Consider the following 25,342-nt stretch of genomic DNA (forward strand, 5'->3'; position numbering starts at 1 on the left):
AGGCTTGTACAGGGTCAGGCATGGCTGGAGTAGGAGTAAAGATGTGTTTTCTTGAGCTATCCTATGAACCAGGTGGAATTGCTCACCTGTGTATGGCATTGCTGGTTTTATACTCACAGTAATGATTTTTTAGAATCTCACCGTTTTGTGGGGCCACCAGTTTAGTATTTCCCATGGATTTGAGAGGGCACGTGCTTACGCCTGCCTGTTCCTTCTAAAGTTGAAGGACTGTTTTGGGGTTTTTTTTCCCTAATAAAAATTGAGACCAGTAAGGAGAAGGATTGTGTAGAACCAGATGTTGAAAGGTACTGCATAGCACCAACTTACAGTTCAGAATTTGATTTTCTTGGTGCTGATGTTGGCACCACATCCATTAAAATGATTTTATATTTTCTCAGCTGCCTTGACATCGGCTGTATCAACAGTAGGACAATACAACGAACCAACTAGCACAATCACATTTAGTGAACAAATGAAAGGGCAGCTTTCCTCAAGCAAGCACATAAGTGACAGTGCAGCTGTTGATAATGGTAATGTGCAGAGATGAGCTATGATAGCTTTCTTTCAAATCAAACAGCTGATTCACTAATATTTTTTTAAAATAAGCATCTTATTATTTTCTAATAAGTAGTGACATTTATTAAACCTGTTGTTGATTGAGGATCTGTATGAGGGTTAGGCTGAGGAAAAATAACAGCTGCCTCAAAAGCCCAGCCCTGCAAGGTTTGTACTCTGGTATGGGACTGTTCCTTGGAAACAGCAAGCTTCTGGTATTTCAGGACTGTTTTGCACCTGTAGGACCCAGGAGGAGATCAGTTTCAAAGGTGGTTCTAAGGAAAGCAAGGGGACTTTTCCCTAATATGGATCAGGGCTTCATTATCTGTCTCTTCATTGTAGGGTTTTGGGGTTTGGTTGTTTTTTTTTTTTTTTTGGAGGGGGAGGTCTGTGTAAAGCAATAATGTTCACTCGAAGGCTTAGTCCATTTCCTCATTTCTGATCTGTTTCTGCTCTTTGGCAGCAGAGGATGCTCTGAAGCTGCTGAAACTCTGCAAGTAAGAAGGGAAAGAGACCTCTGAGCTGGGCTCTCTTCTGCCATCAGCTGGAGGACAGCATCCCTCGTGAGCCAGGAGACCTGAGCCACTGGAGACAGGAGTGAGGGAAGGAGCGTGTCATTAATTGCAGGAGAGATCTGTGGCTGAGGGAGAAGGGTGCTACCATCTTAAGGGCTGTGATAAGTCTGCTTAATTTGGCTCTTTCCACAGTTCTTTTTCCAGGGCTGGCTGTGATAGCTCAGTTTGTTCTTGAATTGCATTCACTGGATTTACCTAAACGTTTTCATGATAACTACATGCATTGTGCTCTTCCATGCTACTTACTGTAGTAAAGCTCTGCTCTCTTAGTGGTTTTCTTAGACACTACTATAATGGAAAAAATAAATGCTAAGGCCAAAAGACATGGAAAATGCATTCATGCTGATGAGCATTTCATGATTTTTTTTTTTTCTGTATTAGGTTGAGTGCAAACTTTGATAACATCTGGGAATTTAGCTGACTGGGACCTCTGGAGGTCTCTAGTCCAGCCCCAGGGGCTCACCGTTCCCAGGCTGGATGTGGTTGCATGGGACCTTCCTTGTCTGGTCAGGACATCAGGAAGAATCTTTTCTTGTATATCGGGGGAATTTGCTGCAACCACATTGTCATGTCAGCGTCTTGCTCTCGCTGCTGAATCTTAGAAGCAGAACTTTTTTTACAGACTGGGATTTCTTGGTCTGGATGCTGGAGCATGGTTAGCCTGCATTCTCTGGTGAAGGTGAGAAGTGACAGTGTAAAATCAATACTCCTACTGTTTCTGTGATGAATCTTCTCACATTAACTCTTTCTGAGGGCCTCTAACAGCAGTTTCAGGTTGAAATATCAGCCAAATGCCATATACTTTCCCTTTGCAGCAGTGGGGGAGGTGCAATTAGCAGACAAAGCATCAAATATGACACCTTGCACAGGAGAGATTTTTTTGTAGCCCTGCTTATATATGTGCAACCAAATTGTGCTGGCTAGTAAAAGTAGCATTGTAGAGTAGCTCAAGCTTCCTTTTAATGTGTTTGAACTAGTGGCTTCACCACATTATTTCAGCTTATTTCTCTCTATGCTACTGAGAATAGTACCTAGTGGTGTGTGTGAGATGCTCAACTCAACAGTGTTAAGAGGCACGAAAATGACAGCTTACATTTTGATCCGCATTTTCAATGTATAGTTTTGGTATGAAGGGTGGGGGCTTTCAGCTTGTGTGTGTGCTGTTGAATTTCTGTGCTCTTCTGTTTCTTTGGAAATACAAAAGGAAGAGGAAAAAGGCACTTGGAGCTTAGATCAAAGGCAAAAGGAAAACCTGAAATTGGTTCTTGCATTTGCTTGGCCAAGAATTGAACCTGGGGAAATGTACCTTATCCTTTTTTTAGTGAGCTAGGTGAAATTCCAAGGTCTTGACTTCCCTTTGAAATCTCCATGTCAATTTTTAGTCTGATTGAAAATTTACATGGTGAGATGATTTTGAGTATTGTATCACTTAGCGGGTCATCCATTTTCACACCTGTAAGTGTTGTGGTAGTGAGAATCTTGTGATGGGTTTTGCTCTCAATAATAGTGTGGCTGTTTAGAGTTGCTTTGTAGCCAAAACCTCTATTGATACAAACTGGTGTGATTCTAGAGAAGGTTGTGGGGCTACAGTGATTTCAAGAAGATTTGAAGAATTAGAGTCTTATGAGATGATCGCCAATGAAAAAAAGTCACTAACTTTCTTCCTTTTTTTGTTGGTTTTTTACCTGTATTTAAGAGCTCTGAAGCTGTATGTATTTAGGTGCTGTCTACCTTGGTTTTCTTTTCTATGAGAATTTATTCACAAATAGAGTATTAACAAAAGAACAAGAGACACTGCATGTTCTAAGGTAGTGAAGCATGATCAGGTCTGATTCAGACTGAAACAGGCATGGTGCTTTCATTGAGGCTACTTGATACTTTTGTTTTGAGCACTGAATTAATGCAGTTGCTTATCAGAAAATTGGAAGAAAAAGATACGTTGAGAACCAAAAAATTCCCCATCAAGTTGGCATTTCTATTACTTCTGAAGTTAAAAGAGCCAATCTTGTCCAGTTTATCACACAAAGCCTTGATTGTGACTTCAGAGTGATACTGAGGGCTTGCAAAGTTGGTCAAGTACTTTTGTTTAACAAAGGTTGGCTCAAAGGTTTTTGCATGACAGTATAAGTTGAATTAAGTTAGTATTTCAGTATGTGTCAGAGAAGTTAAAAGCTTTCGGGACTGAGCTGAAACAGTAGGTGATGTGAAGATTGTAAGAGAAAGACGAAAACCTTTCCAACTGTATCTGTCATCTCAGTAATTTGTCTGGATGGCAAGCTCATAGGAATCCCCCTTTTTTTTTTTTTTCTTTAATGCAGGATTGATTCTCCTGGGTATGTATAGGAGGGAAAGGATAACTAGAGAACAAGAAGGTGCTGTGCTGAAATTGCTTCAGGCTACCTCCTAGAAGGTAAGAGAAGTTGTGAAATGCTTGAGGAAAGCCTTTCTTCCTCTAACTCTTGATCACCTTTACAAAGTTAATAAAAAAGAAGAGAAAAAGTGAAATGTAGCATTGCCCAGAGAGAGCGAGTCCCCTGGAGAGGTTCGCACTAACAGACAAATCAGGCCCCAAAATGTGCTGTGTGCAACCTCCTCTGGAAGTGTGCTAGTACACCAGGTCGGGTACTGCATACAGTCTTCCCTGCAATGAGAGGTCTGTCTGTTTTCCTGTTTCCTCTGCACCCTTCCTTCAGCTCTGCCTTCAGATTTGCTGTTACATAACACCATCTTCATAAAACATCGGGAATTTTCCAAAACCATAGCTATTGCATATGTGGCTTCATCAAGGCTAAAAAGCTAAAGCATGACCTCTCTCCCAGGCTTCCATGGAAAGGGGAAGAACAAGCAGAAGTGATCTGTTGAAGTGGACTCCCTGTTTTGTTTCTTGTACTGAGATCCAGGTCAAACACACTACTCCCCTGCCCTAGTGTCGTAATTTTTTTTTTTCTTGCAGCCACTGTAGCTGTTTATACAGACTAAATGTAATGTTTGCTGTTATGAAAGTCCATCTAGAAGCCAAAATACACACCCTTCCGTCTTCCCCAGAATAATCTGTACGTTGTTTATGGTTAAGCTAAAGGACCAGCTCAGTTAGCTCACAAGTCTTAAGAGCCTTGTGTCTGCAGCTATTTCTGAGTAACAGACATGCACTGTGATAGCGTGGTTGAAACTCCTCTACTGTTTGGGCAGCTCTACAGAGCTCCAGAGGCTTATAATCTTTGAAATGCTCCTGTATAACTACAGAACTGAACTTCAAACTTGTGGATCTAATATCAAGAGCTTATGCTCCCTTAAGTTCAGTAATACCCATCAAGAAGCCTTGATTCTAAGGGTGTCAGAAAGCACTACATGTTTTTTCGTGGTGTAAAATCTTTCCCACTCTCACTAGAGAGAGGTATGCTAAAATTATTCTCTGTGGCTGTGATAACCACAGCAACTTGGGTTAAAAGAGCTGCAGTGCTGTCTTAGTATCTTGCATGTCCAGAACCTTTACTGGTGTAAGGCATGGTGGCAGGATGAAAGCTATGTCATCAGATTCTAGTTCATCTTTAATCAAGTGGACTAAATCACATTCACACCAGTAACATTGTAATTGTTCACATTTGTTTTGCACAGCTTGCTGCAGTTTTCAAGGTTTTTTAAAATCAGACAATCTCACAATCTGCACTTGCTGATCAGACTTCCGTAAGGCACACATAAGTGAACATCGTATAGTATTCAGCAGTTTTTTAAATAGTTGCAGTTATTAAAATAGAAATCTTAGGGAAGTAGCAGCATATAGCTGCCACTGCCCAAGACGGCACAAGCAAGATGCGTATGTGGAGAATCAACAGAGTGCTTAGGGTGGGAAAGCAGTTTCCATGGAAAAAGGTGCTATGCTCACCCTCACTGACAAGGAAGATGACCAGTGTAAAGATCAAGAGACCGTATACGAGAGGGGTGTTGTGGTCATTTGAAGGTGGCAATTCAGGACTTGTGATGGTTCCTGGCTGTGGCATTTTTAACTTAGTGCTGGGGGGCTGGTTTACCATCTGGTGGAACCATAGGCTTAATGCACCATCTTACTATTACCCTTACACTGTACTGCAGGGATAAGGTCAGGCAGGACTTCTATGAAAAAGAAGATAAACTGGTTTTCCTGCATTGTGTCCAGAAAACTAACGATAAGGCCTGCTTATTACATTAGTTACTGTCAAGTAAGAGATACTCTTTCCTCATACTGTTGGCTATATCTGGTCATTGAATAATGGCCATGGCAAAGCCTGTAGTTATAACTTAAATGGACTATCAGGCTTGGTTTTTCTCCATTAGTTTAAATCTAAACTAAATGCATTCTTCTCCTGCAGACTGGGTATGAAATGCAGGACAGGACAGGACAGGGTGGGGTAGAATGAGGTCTGTTATCTCAGCATAGAAACCTGGTTGGATTGTAAGGTTATTTATCAATATTTCTTCTGTTTTCAAAACACTTACAATTCTGAAGCATCCAAAGGCACTTTTTGGTGCAATCAGCACCCCACGTGCATGACCCTGAGTGTCAGTGAGGGCTGTGCCTTTAAAGTAACATATGTGCAAATGATCTGACTGGTTCAGTCTGTCTGCTCACTGACTCCAACAATGGCCCCAGGCTTATGTCTAATGGTTTGTGTTGAGGTTTAGCATCACATGGCTGCCCCTCCCTCCTCCAGTGGGCTGGTGGGACTTGCCATGTCCTCCAGGGCAGGAATGGTGCTGAGGGGACAGGTTCAGCCCTTGATGCGCACAAGAACAGATTGGTAGTGTTGTACCAAGTACAGACTGAGCTGGTTGATTAAAAGCAAGCCAAACCCAAAAGCAGACACCAGAGAAGCAAAAGAATGAGGCATGGTACTTAGGCTGGGAGAATATCCAGCAGATGTGTTTTCTCTTTAGGGATTTCCTGAACCTGATGTGGTTTATCTGGTTAGTGACTATCAATAGATCTCTCTTCTAAATGCTCTTTCAGTCTCCCTTGAACTTTCTGCAGCTAGAAGATCCTCCAGCAGGGAGCATTGTGGTCTATAGGGCTTGTCTGGAACCCAGCTTCTCTTTATTGGTGACTCCTTGTTCTTGAATATCTGAAGAGAGAGTGAAGTTCCTATCCATGCCATCAGGCCTCCCAAGGTGTCTCTTCACCAGGGTGGAGGATCCTAGCCCACTAGCTCCTCGTATGGTGACCACTGTCACCACATGCAAAGTATGTGCCAGGAACACGTTGCTTACCTGTGAAATGCACATGTTTCTGAAGTGAAACACTGCAGATCTTCATCAACAAGTTAGTGGATGTCTAAGTTAATCCACTGTCTTGAGCAATTTTTTTTCCTCTCAAAACTCTGAGAAAGAACAATGTCTTGTTACTGCCTGTTCTTGTGTCTGGTTTGAAAAAGAGCACCTTAAAAGACCAGTCAATAAATGTTTTGACAGCACTCTGATTTTAGTCTTGCCTAAGAGTTGTGATTCACCATCTGTTGAATCACAACTTTCACTTCCTTTGCCTGAGTTTCTTAATCTCTCACCTCACATTAGTCTAGCCCTGTGGACGGGGCAGCGTCAGCAAAGCAGAAGTAATCGTGCTGGAGATGAGGCTGGGCACTGCAGAGGCAAATCTATGAGTGGGAGCTCTGGGTACTGGGCTGGAGTGGAGAAGCTCCTGTAAAGATGAATGTAGGTGGTGTACTTTGAGGGAGAGCAGACAGCAAGGGCAGAGAACAGAAGCTTTTGGGGGCAGTTTGTGACAGTTAGTTTGGAAAACACTAATGTTTTTAAAAGTAGTTCAGCTTTCCCAAGTGGGCTGAACTACTTCAGGGAAGCCCTGTTGGGTACAGTGTGGCTCGAAGGACTAAAATGGATTTGAGGAGCAGGCCAGCATATTGAAAGCTACATAATCAATTTCTTACTGATACTAGTGTCTGCTAAGAAGTTATTCTGTATGACTCCTGATATGCTAATATAGTGTAGGACATTGTAGGGCAGCTGCACCATCTCAGCATCACACTTCCTTTTTTGTCTATTTATATAACTTAGTCTTCTTGTCAGATCATGCCTTGTCATGAGTTCTGTGGGATTTTATTGTGTTTGTAGCTTTTAAATGAAGCAGAGTGTCCCAAACAATACTGGATCTCAGCACTACTTTATCTTCCCCTTTGGGGTGGTACTTCAGTTTCATTCTTTTTCAGTGTAATAAAACCCAGAGCCCTGTCCTGACGCCTTCCTTCCACCTTTCTTCCAAACTGCCTTGAAAGTCCCTGGCTAGACTATCACATGCTCACCACTGGTTTTCCCAATGACACTGTTTCTTGTCTAAACATGAGTCCTTAGGGTTATTGTCCTGAGTTTACTTTTCACATGAGAGCTGTTTTCTACTCTTACTTGTGGAAAACTCCTGCAAATTTTCCTCTCCCACAAGTTTCAAACTTTTCCTGCCTTCTGGACTTTCTCATTCTCCATTAATGTGAGATACTGACCAGTCACAGCAGCACTGTGTCTGCTTCCTAGAGAAACAGAATTTCTCCCTCTAAATTTCCTAAGAGGAGGCCTTGGAGAAGTTCTCTTGTTTTCACCCATCAAAGGAAGATGTAAGAGGATGGCATTTATTTTTAAAACAAGAAGCCATGTGAAAACCATGGGACATAGGGCCCTACCTGCTTTTATTGATTCTTAAGATAGGCTACCTCTTAGGTTATAAAGTTGAGTTGCACAGTATCAACATGCATTTAAAAACTGGGCTTTAATCCATCATTAGTGTTTTTGCAGAGTCTATCTTAAACAGATAAGGGGCTACATCTGTTAACTGGGGAAAGTGGAGGATACAGGCATGATGCACTAGCTGAATAGTTTTCCATTGCCTCACCCTCATAGCAGTGTGACCCACCCCTATCATTGTGATTATTTTCTTTCTCATTTTATATTTAGCTATAAGAAGTAAAGGATATTAGACATGATATTAACCTATCCTAGAACTGTGCATCAAGTATGGTAAACTTGTGGAGCATTACTTGAACCATCCAATGTAACAGAAAAGTGAGTTATTTTTAATGCTGCTGTAGCATTTCTCTAGATAATTCAAAAACATATATGAGTGTTAATACTCTCTATTAGTTTGTGGAATTGTGGAAGGTACTGATCTAAAAAAATATTGACTCAGCAGGTCGAGGGAGGTGATCCTGCCCCTCTACTCCGCTCTGGTGAGACCCCACCTGGAGTACTGCGTCCAGCTCTGGGGGCCCCAGTACAGGAGAGACATGGAGCTGTTGGAGCGAGTCCAGAGGAGGGCCACAAAGATGATCAGAGGGCTGGAGCACCTCTCCTGTGAGGACAGCCTGAGAGAGTTGGGATTGTTCAGCCTGGAGAAAAGGCAGCTCCGAGGAGATCTAATTGTGGCTTACCAGTACCTGAAGGGGCCTACGGGAAAGCTGGTGAGGGACTGTTTATCAGGGAGTGGAGTGACAGGACAAGGGGTAATGGGTTTAAGCTGAAGGAGGGTTGATTTAGATTCGATGTTAGAAAGAAATTCTTTACTGTGGGGGTGGTGAGGCACTGGAACAGGTTGCCCAGAGAGGTTGTGGAGGCCCCATCCCTGGAAGTGTTCAAGGCCAGGTTGGATGGGGCTTTGGGCAACGTGGTCTAGTGGAGGGTGTCCCTGCCTGCAGCAGGGGGGTTGGAACTAGATGATCTTTAAGGTCCCTTCCAACCCAAACCATTCTAAGATTCTATGATTGCTGTTGCATTTTCAGGTCAGTTTCATCACAGGATTACAGCAATAGTATATAGTGGATGACTCTGGGAGCATCATGAAAGCATGAGCATTTTAGAGAACGTACACTTTTTTGGAGAATAATCTTACAATATAGGAAATAAGCAAGGTTCCTAAGTTGTTCTACTTTTTAAACTGACTGATTTTTTGCTAATATGAAGTCAATGTTTTGGATGTGCTATCTGTAGCTGTCATTTCATTTGCTCTTTTGTAAAAAACAAATTACTTAAACTGTTCAACAGCTTTATATGTTTTAAGTTTTGCTGTACACCTTCTTGTATAATTTTTGACAAGTTCTCCATAAAGTCAGATAGCAAGTTACAGCTTGCATTCAAGCAGTTTGATATATTTGATTTAGTTTTTCAGTGCTGAGGTCTTTGGATCTTGAAAAATGTCTGAGCTAGCATGTTTTCCAGCCCTTCCTGAAAGTACTGGGAGGTGAACTCTAACAGCTGTCATACATTAGCTTGAATGGTTTCTTTGTTTAAAATACAAAACCCTGGGCTTATTCTGCAAGGGAGACCTACTATATCTCTGAGGGCTCTGGTTATTTAGTAAGTTCAGAAACTGTTGAGATTAAATGTATTGTTTTTCTGAAAGCTTTCACTGTAATTTGTGGGTGTAAGGACAGCGAAAGATAAAACTTACGTTCTTTGCTTTGTCTCTATATCTCCATCTGTACTTCTAAATCCAGCCCCTGCCCCACCAGAGGGTGGTGGGACAGATAGTGGTGAGAGTGGTTCTACTGCTGATGACCTGGTATTAAACATACCATGGGTGCTGAGGGAGGGGGGGATTATTCTATCACATGATGAACTTGGAGTGCCTGTTGAAATTACCAGGCAATGGGCTTAAATCAAACAAAGGCAAGTTCTTTTTACATAGCATAGTAGAAATAAACTGAGACTGATGGGTGCAGGGTGTTACGGAGACCAGGAGAAAAATGGGCTCAAAAAAAGAAACTGAAGAAAATCATAGAAAGGATTTTAAATGCACAGGTGCAAAACTAGCCTCTGGCTCTGGCTGTCCCTGAACAGCAAATGACCATGTCTCGCTGGGGTAGAGGAAGAGTCAGTCTTGCCCTGTTTTTTGTACTCTTTCCTAAAGTACCCATTATTGGCTACTGTTAGAGGAAGGAGCCTGGCTTTTTATAGATTTGGTCTGATTCACTGTGGCTGTCCTTATGTTACTGGCCCCCTACATCTGTGAAACAGGAGCAGGATTCATGGCCAAGTACACATTTTATAGCATGCAGGAAAAAAAAGTAAAAGTCATGTCCTCAACTACACAACCTGTCCTCACTTTGTTAATATGCAAGGTTAATGAGCATAACCACATCCTCTTGACCTAAACACATTTCCTAGACTGAGCAGGAATGCATTAGGTCCTGGGATGGTTTGGGAAGAAAAAAGTAAAATGACATCAAGTTAATCTTAATTCTGCTGTGGTCTTATTTGGTTAGCTCACAAATATTTAGGAACAGCAAGAAAAATCCAGGCTTCCAGTGTAGTCCAGTGCCAAGAATGTAATCCACAGTTTGTCCTTGATCCTCATGGGATTATCTCAAATGTTTCCAGTGCTTTTGGGAGGAATATTAAATTACACAATTTAGGATACTTGCCAGAAACAGAAAAAAGAAGGTTCACAGTAAAAGCATTGCCCCTGCTTTATGCTTCTGCAGGAGGAAAATGGTGTGTCAATATGGATGATTACTTTGAAAAAAACAAATTAAAAGAGCAACTTCTCTTAAGCGTCTTGCAGCAATCCGTTCCAATTAGTTCCCAGTACTAAAATAGGCACTGTTTGGTGCCTGGTGACAATTCAAGGAAATAAGTGAACATGTCACTTGTCAGTATATTGAGCTTTTCTTTTATGGAGCTAAAAGTACTTATCTGTCTCATTTCTAACTCGGGCTGAGACCTGAGCTCCAGAGCCCGACTTCTGTGTGTCAGACAGAACTTGCAGAACACAACGGGGTTGCTTCAGATTTACTCTAACACAACCAAGGCCAGACTTCAAAGATTGCTGTTTTTTGTTAAATTTACCATAAGAAGGTACTAACACATTTGTAAAATAAATCCTTGACTATACAAAGAGTTGCAAGGAGAGGGAGTTGGAGAGCTCTAAGGTCTTGTTGTATGTATGTCAAGTCTCCTTTGAGAATTACATGCAACTCACTACTTGCTATATTTGTTCAAGGTGAAAGTCCCATTTGTCTTTAGAGAATGAATCTTTAGACATTTCTGATGAAATTGTTACACTAGGGTACTTTCACGGGTATAAGCTTTCCACTAGAGAAAAGGACAAATTATAAACTGTTTATTTACTTAGTTGATATTGGAAAATTTTTGTCTTATATTAGATATATTGACTTTGACACGTTTTCCTTCTTTCTCTCTTTTCCTGCTTTCTGTCCCCCATGACTGCTTTTCCAGGGTCTGCAGAGGAGTATCTGACATTCTCATCCCTTCCAGGCAATACTCCGGTTGCTCCTGCAAGAGATAGAAACACCCATGATTTATTTAGTGATACGTTTGAATTTTCTCACTCTGTAGTCTCTTCCTTATGCTTTATTGAAGAGCTGTCCTTAAGATCAGCTAGAGATTTACTTAGAAATTCCAGCTGTACCTTATCCAAAATACACATCCTACAGAATACCAAGGGTACATAGATGTCCCTTTATTGGGTATTCTTTTAAAATAAGAGGAGTTTGAGCTTCAGTCTCTGGATTTTTTCAGTGCCTACCCCATTTGGGTCCATTGATGCTATGATGATGCAAACAAAAAATCATGTAGTTACACAGAGCTGGTAACAGTATTTTATTGCCATGCTGTTTAGCACCAATGCCAAAAAGTCTTCGTGGATAGTACTGTACTTTGCTGGTGCCTCCCACTCAACAAGTGTCCTAACTCAGGCACAAACATCACAGAATCAGTCTTTTCTGTCAAGAATGAGGTGGCTGAAAAACGTTATTCTCCATCGTATCAGACAGTTGTGCTTTTATGCAGTGGCAGGAAGGGGTGGAGAGGAGGAAGTGTTGACCTCAGACGTGCTTTCATGCTTATCTTTCTTGCCTGTTCTTGGTCTGGGGGATATATATATCTGTCAGCTGGAACTCACCTGCAGCTGCATGTCTTACCTTGCAAAGCCAATTAACTTTTTAGTGTGCTTAAAAGACCCATATATGCTGTTGTATTTGCATCAGATGTGTTAGAATCCACATCCTGTATGACATACGCAATTGCAGCCACAAACAGAAAATAGGACATATTTTCCACTTGTGGCTCAAGTTTTGATAAATCTAAACGTGAGACAGCATCTAGCTTGTTATCTTGATTTTTTTTCCAGCTCTGTTCAGATGAAAGGGTTTGAAAGAACACAAACTAGAGAGAAGGTGACAGACAGATCAAATTCATGGAGAAGCAATGCATACTCTGCCTCATGAAAAAGGTGGATACAGGTTCTGGAAAGTTTTGGAGGCACAAGGCTTGTTAAACCCACTGCACATTTTTCAAAGGAAGCTGGACACATATTTGGGGAAATGTCACTGACATTAAAATTGCTTAAAAAAAATAACAGCACTGCTTTCTAAACATAAGCTTCTCTTTTAGTTATAAATCACTAGTTACTTTCATCAAAGGAAACCATAAGATACATTTTTGTTAACCATATACCTAATGACATAATTTTTTTTTTCTGTTGAAGAGTAACTTGACCTTTTGTTAAAACAATACCACAGAGTAACTAGTTAGAGTGTTAAGGAGAAGTGGCAAAGCAGTAGCATTGGCAGAAAGAAGAAAATCTAGGCTTCCCACTTGTTAGCATCAAAAATGTATGTAACTGAGTGACAGCCTAGTCAGCTAATTCCATACATCAGTTATTTTGCTTTGTGACCTCTGTTTTCAAAACCGTGGCTGCTTAACTTAAAGTATATGAAAGCAAGTTATGTATATTTGCTGCAAAAGCATACCTTTCAAAGACTCTCTGGCAAGGCATTTAGATCCTCATGTAAACTACAATTCTTCAGTTGCTGTGTTTGCTGAGCACCTGTGAAGGAGTATTGACTGCAGAGGACAGCCATTTCATATGCCTGTACTGCAAACAGTATTGTGTTGGCATTGTAATGTGAGCGATTAAAATGCGTAAATAGTTGAGTACATGGGATATCTGAGGCTAAAGTAGACCCACTAAACATACTGAATAATTAGCTTCACTGAAATCAGAAGCAAAATACCTGGCATTTAAACAAGAAATGCTGGCTTCCTTTCTGTGTACTATATACAAGATAGAAAATTAAACAAAATTAAGCCTTGGAACACAATCTCAAATAGGCTTGGAATCCTAAATGGAAGAAAGAAAAAGAAAAAGGACACAAATTCAATACCTGAATTCAAAGCCTCCAGTAGGTTTCAGACTCAGCATGGGAGAATCCAGGGAGAGTGGAGCCCAAACCTCTTTTTGCAAATAAGGGGAGAGCCTTACTGATTTGCTTGTGATAGCTGATTTGCTTGTGTTAAATTTATCTTTCAACTGAACATAAGTTCTAGTTGACTTCAGTGGAGTTTCGCCAAAGTAGAACTGTGTTAGGCACTGAATGGCATTTCAGGACTTCAGGTTCATTGATGGACCTTATAGCCCCTTGGAAATTGTGGTAATCACCTGTCTTCCCCTTAGGAAGTGACTCTGTAATGATACTCTCTGCTTCTTGCACTATGTTGTGCAGATTTGGTAAAAAGCCTTCCCCTCAACTTTTAGTATATTGCTGCATTGCTTAGTGCTGGCATGAAACTAAATAGCAGCAGTTTGGGACTCATGCTGGTTTTTGGGTTGTTTTTTTTTTTTTTTTAAGTATTTTTTGTGGTGTTCATGTTTGCTGTTGTTTTATTATAACAGCCTGGCTAGTATATGGGGTGCTTTACTTGAGAAGAAATTGGTCATTCATACTTTTTAATTAGCATTCTTGAGGCATGCCAGTCAAATCACGCTAACTGTAAAACATTGTACAGTGATTAATGAACCCTTTGGAGAACATAGGTGAGTCCTGCTTCACATTACATTCTGTGAGCAGAAGGACAAGTACCAACATTTTCAGAATGTTTGCTAATGCTGTGAGCTTCAATATCTGGGAGGTTTGCTATGTGCTGTGCTATTAAAACAGCTTAGTTTTCTGTTGGCAGATCATATGCCTTTAGAAAAAACATTGCCAAGCAGAAATGCTGGCCACAGGGACTTAGAATTTGTTCATTTCTTGAGCCTTGTCTTGAAGAATGAGGACCTGCAGCTCTGGTTCTTACTGCTGAGAGTTACTTCTCCTTGGGACTTCTGAAAACTAGCATAATGTATTTTATGCTGAGTATCCAAAAATGACTGTATGAGTCATTAGGTAGTAAGCACTCTGGAGGCTCAGCCAGGCTTCCTGTTCTGCATTTATGCAGTGTGTAATATTACAGGGGTCTGGATCTGAGTGTCTTATGAGCTACACAATACACTAGCTATTAATCGTAGTCATAACTAAGGGACATAGTTTGGCTGCTTCTGATCTCATCACAGACATGTTTCAAATCTTGCAGAGCTGAATGTAGAAATCCGGAATCTCTAGTCCTCACCCTTCATTTTTTGAGCAGCAGGCCATCCATTGCAGTAGTTATTCTGTTCTGTACACAGCAGTTCCCTGCAAAGTAAAATAAAAACCGTGAAATGCAAAAAAAGATACTTGACGCAGTGCCTGGTGTTTTGTTTGCTCAAATGGCATTTATGGTTCTGCTGTGTGCAATTGGAAATGAGGCCTCCTACTGCCATGTCCTATGCAAACATGCTGGAAGGTACAATCTTTTGCACACAATTCTCTTAAAATGATATTGCCTGTTAAGTAAAATTTTTACTTGAACACTGAGATTGTCAGCAAAGCATAAGGAAAGATTAGGAGATGCAACATTGCCTAAGTTAGGAGGTGACTCAAAGTCACAAGATTTGTTTAAAATACATAAAAACTTGGGGTTCTTCTCAATTTGCTGTCTCGCCCAGGGGGTTACATTTTTCAGCTTTAGATCTTTAACCAGGCTGATGAAAGACTACTTTCATGAAGGAAGTTGAACGTCATGTGTAGTCATGTTCATGTGATTGCATGAGTTAGCCTTCAGAAAGAAACACCAGATATTATGTTATTTAGCAACATAGAGTAGCATTACTGTCCTTTTAAATTGCTTTTCAGCACCAGGGAAAGGTGGTATTTCTAGTAATTCTTCCTAAGAATATGAATAGACCCTCTTGTTGCTGTATTCTCAAGGAATGATAGTGAATCTTCTTTATAGCCTTAGGGAGATCACATTTTGCAGCATATGGGGGTAGAACACTTCTTAGAGCAGCATGCTTGTGTGCAAATGAATGCTTCCTTAATGGAACACCCACATTTCATTGGGAGTGTACATGTATGTCAAAGCAGGGCTCGCAAAATACCAGCCATGATCCAGGTACTCTCATAACACTGGAAGAGTAAAAGTGAACATTACTGAGAACCATAAAGAACTACAGTATGTAACCACCCTCTTTTTAATCTAATCTTGATGACTCATCCTCTGTAAGCAGCAACATTCATGACATTAAAAATGAGGTCTGAGTGAATTGATTCCACAGTCTCTTTGGTGGCTTCAGTGTAGCCTAAGAGCCACACATTCCTGAATGGCAAAATGCAAAACCTCTGTCAGCCCCTTCTCTCCTCTGGGCCTTGCAGAGGGAACTGGCAGTTAGCACATGTGGACCTCACGGCGGACCTGCAACCTGTCATGCCAGTGGCCACATACGCAGAAGCGCCGAAGTTCTGAGTTCGAGGTTAGGACTTGGAGGCCTGTGAGCCTTACTTATGTAGTGAAGGAGTATCATGACTGTATATCTACAATTCGTTTCCATTCCCAGCATGCAGGTTAAACCAAATCAGACAATATTAGACTAATATACCTTATTTCTCCTTAGTAAAGTGAAATTTGTGTGCCTACATCATCTATCACTTCTTATTGTTGCCCGAAAGATATAAGATACATTTATACACCACAAAGTGGCACGTCATGAACTTGCATTGGCACTCAGCTAAAACAACAGTGAAGACAGAGCAATTCCAGGTGGATCTTGGGGTAAGACTCTTTTGTTCAACTATGGTCTTGTCTATAGACTTTAACTACTGCAGCCAGCCCAAGTTACACTGGCCTGATGGCTGTCTTAATCTGAGTTAAGATCGCCTTTGGTTTTGGGTGTGGGGTTTTGGTGGGGTTTTTTGGTGGGTTTGGTTTGGTGGTTTGGGTTTGGTTTTGTTTGGGTTTTTTTGAAGGGTATGTTAAAGAGTCTAAATTTCTTTAATTCCTTATGGACAACAGGAAATAACTAGCAATGCAAAAAGCAGCTAACAAAATAGAGAAGGCTACAGTTTTATGGATGGAGAGACTTGAGACTTGAAATCAGGGTGACATAAGTTGAGGTCACAGCAGAGCCCCTGTCAAAGCAGGGATTAGAATGCAAGATATCCTGGCCACGTTTCACAGTTTATTTGTGCCTACATATTTGTGTAAGTCAGGAAAAAACGTTAGTGTGTGTGAGAGGAGGCTGTTTTATTCTTGAGCCTGTGCCACTATTTCACAACCAGTCTGTGGCTGTGTCTGCAAGTTTTCAGATGCGTAGGGCTCAGTTCTTCATTTTGGTAATCAGAATTCAGGTCAAAGCCTGAAGGCATATATGCTCCTAGATATATCCTGACCTTGGACCATTCATTGATACATAATGCTAGATCACATAAGCAATCTGAAGTGACATAGGGACCTTACTGACTGCTGAGCCCACGTGGTACAATCTGTCCCCTGCAATGGGAAGAGTGAGCAACAGATAGCCATATTATTTCTAACGCCAGTGGAGAACAGCTTGTATCCCAGGTAAATTTTTTCACGAGGGAGTTGCTTAGGTTTCCAAATTGGACTGACGGTTCTGACCCTAGTAATCATTTGGGTGATGTGTTTATTATTTTTCTAGCCATTCAGGGAGCAAGCATTATTATCAGAGAAATTCTGGAGTATCTTGCTGTTTTCTTAATTCAGTCTTATTCTTCTAATATGTCTTTGGTTCATGCACTTTTTCCTTTCCTGTATATCTTCATAGCACTCTTTTTCCTCCAGCTCTCCTCAGTTCACTCTGTTCTTTCTACTCTCCTACCAGATCAGTTTTCTCACTAGCATACACTAACCCTAGTATGTTGGAATGTACTGCATATATATGATCACAGCTAATATATGGCAATAGGTGAAACAATATGGTATGATAGAGAAACTGTGTAGAACAGTACATTTATTTTTGTTGCATGTGCGTTTATAATAATACTGCGAGGTCTCAAGTAGAAAACTACTTTAACCCAGACATGTTGAACTCACCTAGTTGCTGCTCTTCTAGCTCTGCCATTGTTCAGTTTTTAATAACCCAGACAGATCTGAAAGAAACATCATTAAATATTTTCACCAGCAGTCTGGCTGACATAGTGCAACAAGTGCATAACCCCAATTAATGAAATCACAGAAAAGCAGGCTTTCGCAAGCAGTGTTAGGCTTTAAGTATAACAGTTTTTATGCCTTCTATCTCTGTTCATTCCACCTTGACACAATCTTTTACAGATGATCACTACATGCACACTAATTAGAAAAGTCTGCTGAGTAGATGAAGAGAATTGTTTCATCTGCATTTTCCAGGAAAAATCCTGTGCTAGGGTCCCTCTTAAACAATGTAGGATTGAAAAACTGAGAGGAAAATGATCAAGACAGTTGCATCAGTTTGACTCAATCAATTTACTTTAATCAGTGCAGGTACCTTTTGTGGGCTTTTTCCTAAGTCATTAACAGCTGAAGCTGATCCAATCTATTATCTGTTGTTAATTCAATTTCAGACTGTCAGTCTACATAGGTAGCTACTTTACCTAAATCAGTTCAAGTCAGAGTCAGGTGAGTGGGTGGACTCAGGTTTTGGCCTGCTGTCCTTGTTCATGGAGGATGAGGATCATTGCTGAGATTCTAAAGGTGAAGAAATGAGCATCTGTGATAAAGAATTCATACTTTCCTATTCATGCCATGAGGAAAGTTACATTGACCCAAGTTGAAAAAATGCTGGAAAAAACAGTAATGGATTGGAACAATTGTTTAAAGACATTTCTCCTTTTCAGCTATTGGCTTTAGGAGCAGCTTGCTGCTTAAAGGTAAGTTTTTCATTTTTGCAGGAGCAATTCTGTGTCTGGAACTTTTTGTGAGACTTCAAATGTTACAGTTAGAGGAGATGTGTTCGGGCCAGTGGTTCAGGAACTTCGAATCTTCCCGACTTACTCGATATCTACCGTAGAATGTCTAATGTTATCATGAAATATTTTATAATGGCAAAATATCTTTGGGACAAAATTATTTATGGGTACTTATGTTTCATTGACTAGAAATGTTCTGACTGCTGTTACAGGATATTGCAGGATTAACACCTGTAGCTGGAAGGGACCTTGTGGAAAATTCCCATGACTGCTAACCTTAATGAAGCTTTGTGAAGAACAATGAGAAACACAACAGCAAAATAATAATTAAAAAAAAAAAAAGATATAGCTCTAGAAGATTTTTAATGTGATACTTAACCATATTTCTCAAACTTGCATGTGATAATTATGTTTGAACACTAAAAGCCTTATTTTTATGCTACCCTTTACTTGTACCGTAACTCAGAAAAGGGCGTTTGCCCCTACAGTTTTAAAACAAAGCCTACAAAGCAGAGGAAAGAGATGCTTTTGAATTCAATAGGAAATTTTAGCTAGCAAGAAAAACAAGAGCGTGGTACAGTAATATGCTTGGGTTTTTTTCTTCCAGCAAAAAGTGTTTACAGAGGGGCATAGCAACCCAAGTTTTCTGCTCACTGACTCATGGAAGTGCTAGTCGGTACAAGCCTTGCTGGTTGCAGATTTTCAAATACTGTTTCAGTGAAAATCACCTTCCAGGTAAAAAGGCATTAAATGAATTGCCAGTTCTTGAAGCATAAATAAATAAATGACTGGAAATAAATAAATGACTCCAAATGCTTTTTGGCCTTTTCTTCACTAAAGGAAGTTGTGGAGGCAGTACTTGCCTACTTGCGCATATACGGATCTGTCTTTACCTCAAGGTGACTAGTGAGTAGCATAGCATAATAGGAATTGATTTGTGGAGTCAAACAGTGCTGAAGACCCAGTGCTTTTTTATGGTGGTTAATCTGGACTAGCTGTAGGCAGGTCCCATGAAATGACTGCCCTTTAGCAGCTAGAGCACCCAAATTGAGCTTATCAAGCACATCTTCCAATTTTGTTTTGTCCAAAAGAAATCCAGTCCATGCACTCTGAGGCCATTCTGCTACATCAACCCAAGTGCTGAATGTGGGCGACTGAAGAGCACCTTCCTGATTTTAACATGAATGCTAATGCAGGCGCCCTCCTCCAACTGCCAGCTACACTGACATAAAATCATAATGGAATATTGATGCTTTCATTTTATTACAAGGCACGTTCATCAAGGTCATCACAGAAGCATTGGGTGAAATTACTGTTTGTGATTAATGTCAAGGACTTTGTTGTTATCTATTTTCCCATCTTTCAGCCCAGATGAAATATTCTTTAAAGATGTATTAAAGGCTTTATACTTTGTACCATCTTATTTTGTTCCACTTTGTAAAGCCTAACACTAAGTCCGCTTGTCATTTCAAGAGGCTTTTGGTGGTTTAGATCAGGCTCGTAGGTTCTATGCTATACAGCAAAAGCATTTTCAGAATTCTTTAGGATATTTTTCTCTTTTGTATCCAGTTTTATATTTCTTATTTGACTTTCAGAGATTATTACATGTATAAAAGTTTCTGCTGGCATTGTTCCTGACTGTGATGACAGGCTGGGTTATTATCAAGGGTTCTTGGAAGTCAAGGAGGATGTTGGAGCTATTTATGAAAAAACTATGTACTCATTTCCAACTACGTAGATGAGATCACCAGAAGAAAATGGTTAAGTTCCACAATTTGTTGACTGAACCTAAATACCACTGTGGTGGTATTTTCAGTTTCATGCATGTCTGTAAACCAAGTGGAAAACTTGGTTTAAATTCTGTGCAACAAGTCTTTTATGAACACTAATCATTAGTATGGACACTGTTTTGGCTGCCCTGGTGCTACAGCAGTGGTACCTTGTGATGGAGGAATAAACACCATCTTCCAGGACAGTATTAAGTTATATATAGCACAGTTGTAGTGCATAAAGTGCTGACAATTGTTGCAGGGAGGCCATCTACATGAAGGACTGATCTAAAATGAAAGATTTCTAAAACTAGTTAGTTCCTAGTTAGTTTTAAATCACTTCAGTTAAACTGTTTTTTGAAAATAACCAGAGCTGGAGCCACAGTTGGTGAAAATATTATAGAGTAGGTCTGCACTGACTGTTGTTACAACAGGTGTATCCATAGCACCAGGAATGCTGTCTCTTTTTAGCCTAAGTAGAGACAAAGCGTGTGTTGTGGATTCAGTACCACATAAACAGGAAAACCAAAGTTCAAGTAAAACATATCTTTAAAAACTTTCAGCAAAACTCTTCTGCTTCTGTCAGTCACTTTTTTTTTTTATTCAAAGATGTTCCAAGATTGGAGCCAAAAGACTGGACAAACTGATGCGCCAGGCTAAGAATGGAGAGCAATGGGTATAGTGCCATACAGGGCTCGCTTTTCAAGGGTTTTTTTAGGAGGGCAGATCCTGGGATGAGGGGAGTTTCTTTCTAAGTGGCTGAAGGATGGGACTGAAATCAGGGATGTGGATGATGATAGGAGGACTGAGGAGGGAGAGAACCCTTTTGTACATATGGTGTTCTTTTCACGGGGGGGGGGGGGGGGGGAAGAGGATACTGGAAGATGCCTAAGGAGAAAAACGAAAGTATGGGGATGGGCATGCTTTAGAGCAGAAGAAAAAGGAGGGAACTTGGCAAGAGGATATGAAAGAGAACAGGACTTATTAAAGGGTAAGCATGTGGAAAACAGTCACCCATGATAAGAGGTAGGTTGCTGCTCGTGTATAAGTAAATACAGGCATCACAAATTGGAACAAATCGGTGCCATGGTGAGTATAGCTCTTCATTTGTGGAAATGCTGGCCTAGAATAGCTTTACTAGACTTCTCTGTTGGTTTTAGCTTCAACTGCTAAGAAATTTGTTGCATACCAGCTATACTGTTATCAAGAGATCTGATTTAAAACCCCAAATGGCTGTAATAAGGGAGGAGAGGAAATAGTGGGTATATGCATGTGGTTCCTTATGTGTGTAGTGTTCACACTGTGCCATGATTGTGTCTTGTGTGTTTATTACAGAGAGCTAAAGCATGATTGAGTAGATAAGACAGATCAAGAAGAGCTTAAGGTTTCTCTGGGTAGCTGTAACTGTTTTTTAAAGGTGACCATTTTCTGTGTAGAAACCTTCAGAGCTTCCACTCCACAGGTGAAGGGAGAATGTTAATACCCAGGACTATTAACTTGAGTTTCAGATTTAACATCAGTTTTGTCTCAGTTGGTTTCTTTAAAGCTTAGCTATTCAGTAGCATTGATCAGTCATCGGCTGTGGATGTTGCTGGGAGATCCAAGTTCAAGCAGAAGGACCTGGGCTGTGAAGCTGTAATGCCTTGCCAGCACACCAAGGCTGTGTTAGAGAAACAAACTTCATTTTTTTCCGGTTCATTGCAGTTCCTCCTTCCTTGAGGAGGCGGGGGGGTGGGGGTGCTGCAACATGACACCACCTGATAAGAAGCATGCTAAAAGCTGCTGGTGTTATGGAGATTGTGTTCAAAACTTTATGGACTCACTATTAGAGGCCATCTGGGTCAAGTGGCACAGAACAGACAGCTCTTGTTTCCTGAAGGTGTTTTGATTTGTAGGAATCGTTAGTGCAACTTTACACTCATTTTGTAATTCAAGCAATGAAAACTTGACTGGTTTTGTAGTTATTTACAGCTCAGGAACAGGATTTCTCAGTTATTTCTCAGGAACAGGATTTTGCACATGACAAACACTTGGTAGGTCACCCCAGAAACATTTCTACAATTGTTTGGCAGCTCTTGAAAATCTGAGTTACGTCCTTTCCTGATTGAAAGTTTCTTGGGTGAGCTCCCTCTTGCTACTTGTCACCTCCCCACCCCAACAAGTAGCCATGCCCGCTTCACACCACAACATGTTTCTCGTGTTATCCCAAGTGGCCTATCCCTGCAACTGTTACAGTATTATAAACAGTCCAGGGCCATTTTTGAAGAAAACTCTAACTAAATACTGAGCTTGCCTCCCTTGTTTTTTGGAGGGTTTTGTTGTTTGTTTGTCTCTTAGTAATTACATTCATATGAGCCAAATAAAACCAGTTTTGAACCAAGATGCTGCAAATCCACCTGTAATATTTCCTACAAAATTACAGCAGTAATTACAAATGAGGAAATTTATGGTGCAGTGTCAAGATTTGTTTATCTAGTTGTCCTGTTCTTCAGATACCTACAAACTTGTCAAACATATTTTGTTAGTCTATAAATGGGGTATTTATAATAATTAGTTTTCAGTCTTTTGCTTTTTACAAAATAAATTATTGGCAGATTTGATACTGACAATTGACCATATTGTGTTCAGGGATAAAATGTGTAGCAAGATAAACCATTAGATGCAGCTGAGCCTCCAGGCATGTAAGCGAACAGCAGTGAATTTGTGTTGTAAGTATGAAGAGGTTTTGGTGGTGTGTTGTTGGAGGTTTGTTGTTGTTGGGGAGGTGTTGTTAACATTTATATATCTTGGACCTTTTTTTTCCCCATGGTTGATAAAGCATACCCATCAGTCCAAGTATTAGTAAATGTGAGCCTGGCCATTCTGCATACATGAAACCTGTACCAATTTTGCCAAAAAAAGTAGCTTGTTTAGCTGAAAGTAGGAACTAATAACAATCAGAATTGCTTTGTCAACTAGTGAGGGGAAGAAAGGTTCAGGGACTAGATACCAATCATTGTTTATTTCTGTTTTTTACGTTGGCAATTGCATTTTCTGTTCCTTTTCAGCAGGCATAACTATCACACATACTAATCAAATGAGTACTTACTCCAAAGTGGAGCATCGTTCATCCTTAATTTTTTTCCTTTGATGGAGGAAAAAAAAAAGGTTGTTTAAAGTTCATAGTATAGAATTTGAACATATGCATGGGACTAGAATTGTTTTAGACCACAGACAGACATCAAGATGGCCAGATCTGCATTCTGTTTGTTTGCCCAGTATTTAAATCAGCTTGGCTGTCTCTGTATTGCCTCTGAGGACTGTGGATACACTTCATCTTAAAGATGGTGGTAGATAAAATAATCTGATTCAGGCTCTCTGTTGAATTCCAGTTTATGGTATTTGAGTTTAAGAAATTATTTCCTAGTCAAAGGTACAGGTTGTTTTTTTTCCCCTCTTGTTTAGGGAAAGCTGATTTTGCTCAGTTTAATCAGCGCCACAGCCAAACATTGCATCTTCAATGCTTTCAGTAAAACTGATCCCTAAAAAAGTGCTAAAGTGGTAAGGTGAAACCAGATGTAACAGTTGTCATACTAGATATACTTTTGCAAATCTCCACATTCAGGCTTTTCACTGTAGTTTCAATATTTTTTTTCCTTTAAATCTCATGGCAAAGGTTTGAGTCATTTTTGGAAATGCATATTTTAATGTCAGAGGCTTTTCCTCTCCAAACTAGCCACTGCAATATCTGCAGACGATTATTAATTACTTCTTGTTCAGACTTCTATTTGCCCATCTGTCTTTCCAAAGACACAATTCTGATGCTTCCCAAACCAGAGTAAAATTCACATTGCAGATGACTTTAAAATCAGCAGTTCTGTTTTCATTCCAGACTGCAATGAAAGATAATTGCTAAGGTCTCCACAAAACAGCAATTTGAAAAATGTTGGTTTGGTAATTTCAACAAATCAGGGCTGAGGAAGATTAAGAAAGTGCAGGCTTCCAATTTCAAAAGCCTCTGGGTTTGCCATAGAAGCTTTGTTTGTTCCCTTTCAGCCCCCATAGTGGGATAGCAGGAGGGGGGGGGGGAGCATCTGTGATACTCTGATTTCTAGACTATTGAGGCAAGGAATCTGAAAATCCTAGACACTCCTTCCTGAGAGGGCTGCCACGATCTATAGGGCTCCTGATATTCCTGACTTTGGACAAAAAATCATCTGTTTAGTAGGCTGGCTGTGGGTCAAGACACTATAAGCACTCCCCAAAGTCTGCTGAGCTTCTGAGGAGCTCAATGAGTAAACCAGCAAGCATTCAAGCAGGATCCCAAGGGAAAAGTCTCTTGTCTTTGATTTTAAATGTATTCCTTAAGTTCACTAACAGCTGTCGTTGTAGATGAGGAAAAGCAAGCAGTTTGCGTAATGAGGACTTGAACATCCCAGGGAACATCACCAACACTGACTGGCTGCAGAGTCAGATACAGCTAATACAAATCTTCTCACAGAATTTCTGCCTCCTGTTGTCTCATGGTGACATCAGATCTGCACCAGCTTAAAACTGATCTTCTTTAGTTTTATAGCTACAGTGTGCTCTGATCTTATTGCTAAGCTCTGAAATGCTTTGAGTCATGTGAGAGTTGTCCACAGGACCCGTAGATCCCAGCAATTGAAGACAGGTCTGGACCGTGATGCATCTGAACAGACCTGCAGTATTGGCTCAAACTCTTTTTTCAGACACTTTGGACTTAGGTAATACTTGTTGAAAAAGTTAACTAAATCCATGCAATGTCAAAACAACCTTTTCAGCAATTTTTGTTAGTTTGTCTTTAAGCCACCCTTTTTCTTTCCCTTCATGTAACCTAGTCATCTTCCTCTGTGTTTGCCTACTGGTCTGAAAGACCTGAAAAATCAAGATATATGTCATCATTTGTGTGGCAGCAGTTTGGTGTCTCAGTTCACCAAGAGGAAGAGGGGAGACAAATGACCTTTTTTCTTCTTAGCAAAAAGTTACCAGAGCAGTGCATTACAGCATTCAGTTGCATTTGGAGAAACTTCTCAACATTGAAAGGCGCTTTAATAAGTTTTAAGAGTGCGCTCTAAAAATATCAGGTAAGCTCTAGTGACAAGTCATAGTTAAGTTGGTGTGAAGATTTTAGTAATCACCTACTTTGCAGGCGTTTTAGATGGAAGAAAACCTGTTCAGAAAGCAGGCTGTGTGACCTACCATGCATGCTGAAACGCTGTGTTTCTTCACAGGCAGGCACCCCAGCAGATGAATCTCTTTTGGAAGAATAGCCTCAAGTTAGAGCAGAAAACTGGAAATGCTGGAAAAAGTAAAGGCGAAGAAGATCTGTCTGGGAAAGTTAGTGTCTCATGAGTCCTCTTAATTCTGAAAATACTTCTTTAGTCCTTGATGTGACTTCTGCAAAGACCACCTC

At 40.4% G+C, this 25,342-nt stretch overlaps 2 long non-coding RNA genes across 2 annotated transcripts; one reads left to right on the forward strand and one right to left on the reverse strand.

Moving 5' to 3' along the window:
- Window positions 1-533: 533 nt before the first annotated feature.
- On the forward strand, window positions 534-19,456 carry LOC142600098 (uncharacterized). The gene is made up of 4 exons (XR_012833551.1): window positions 534-1,809; window positions 3,449-3,540; window positions 4,084-4,183; window positions 19,252-19,456. It is a non-coding gene; the product is annotated as an uncharacterized LOC142600098 (long non-coding RNA).
- On the reverse strand, window positions 11,335-13,296 carry LOC142600097 (uncharacterized). The gene is made up of 3 exons (XR_012833550.1): window positions 13,286-13,296; window positions 12,872-12,948; window positions 11,335-11,393 (listed from the first exon to the last, which is right to left on the reverse strand). It is a non-coding gene; the product is annotated as an uncharacterized LOC142600097 (long non-coding RNA).
- Window positions 19,457-25,342: the final 5,886 nt, after the last annotated feature.

Source organism: Balearica regulorum, chromosome 1 (assembly GCF_011004875.1).
Source record: "Balearica regulorum gibbericeps isolate bBalReg1 chromosome 1, bBalReg1.pri, whole genome shotgun sequence".
NCBI lineage: Eukaryota > Metazoa > Chordata > Aves > Gruiformes > Gruidae > Balearica > Balearica regulorum.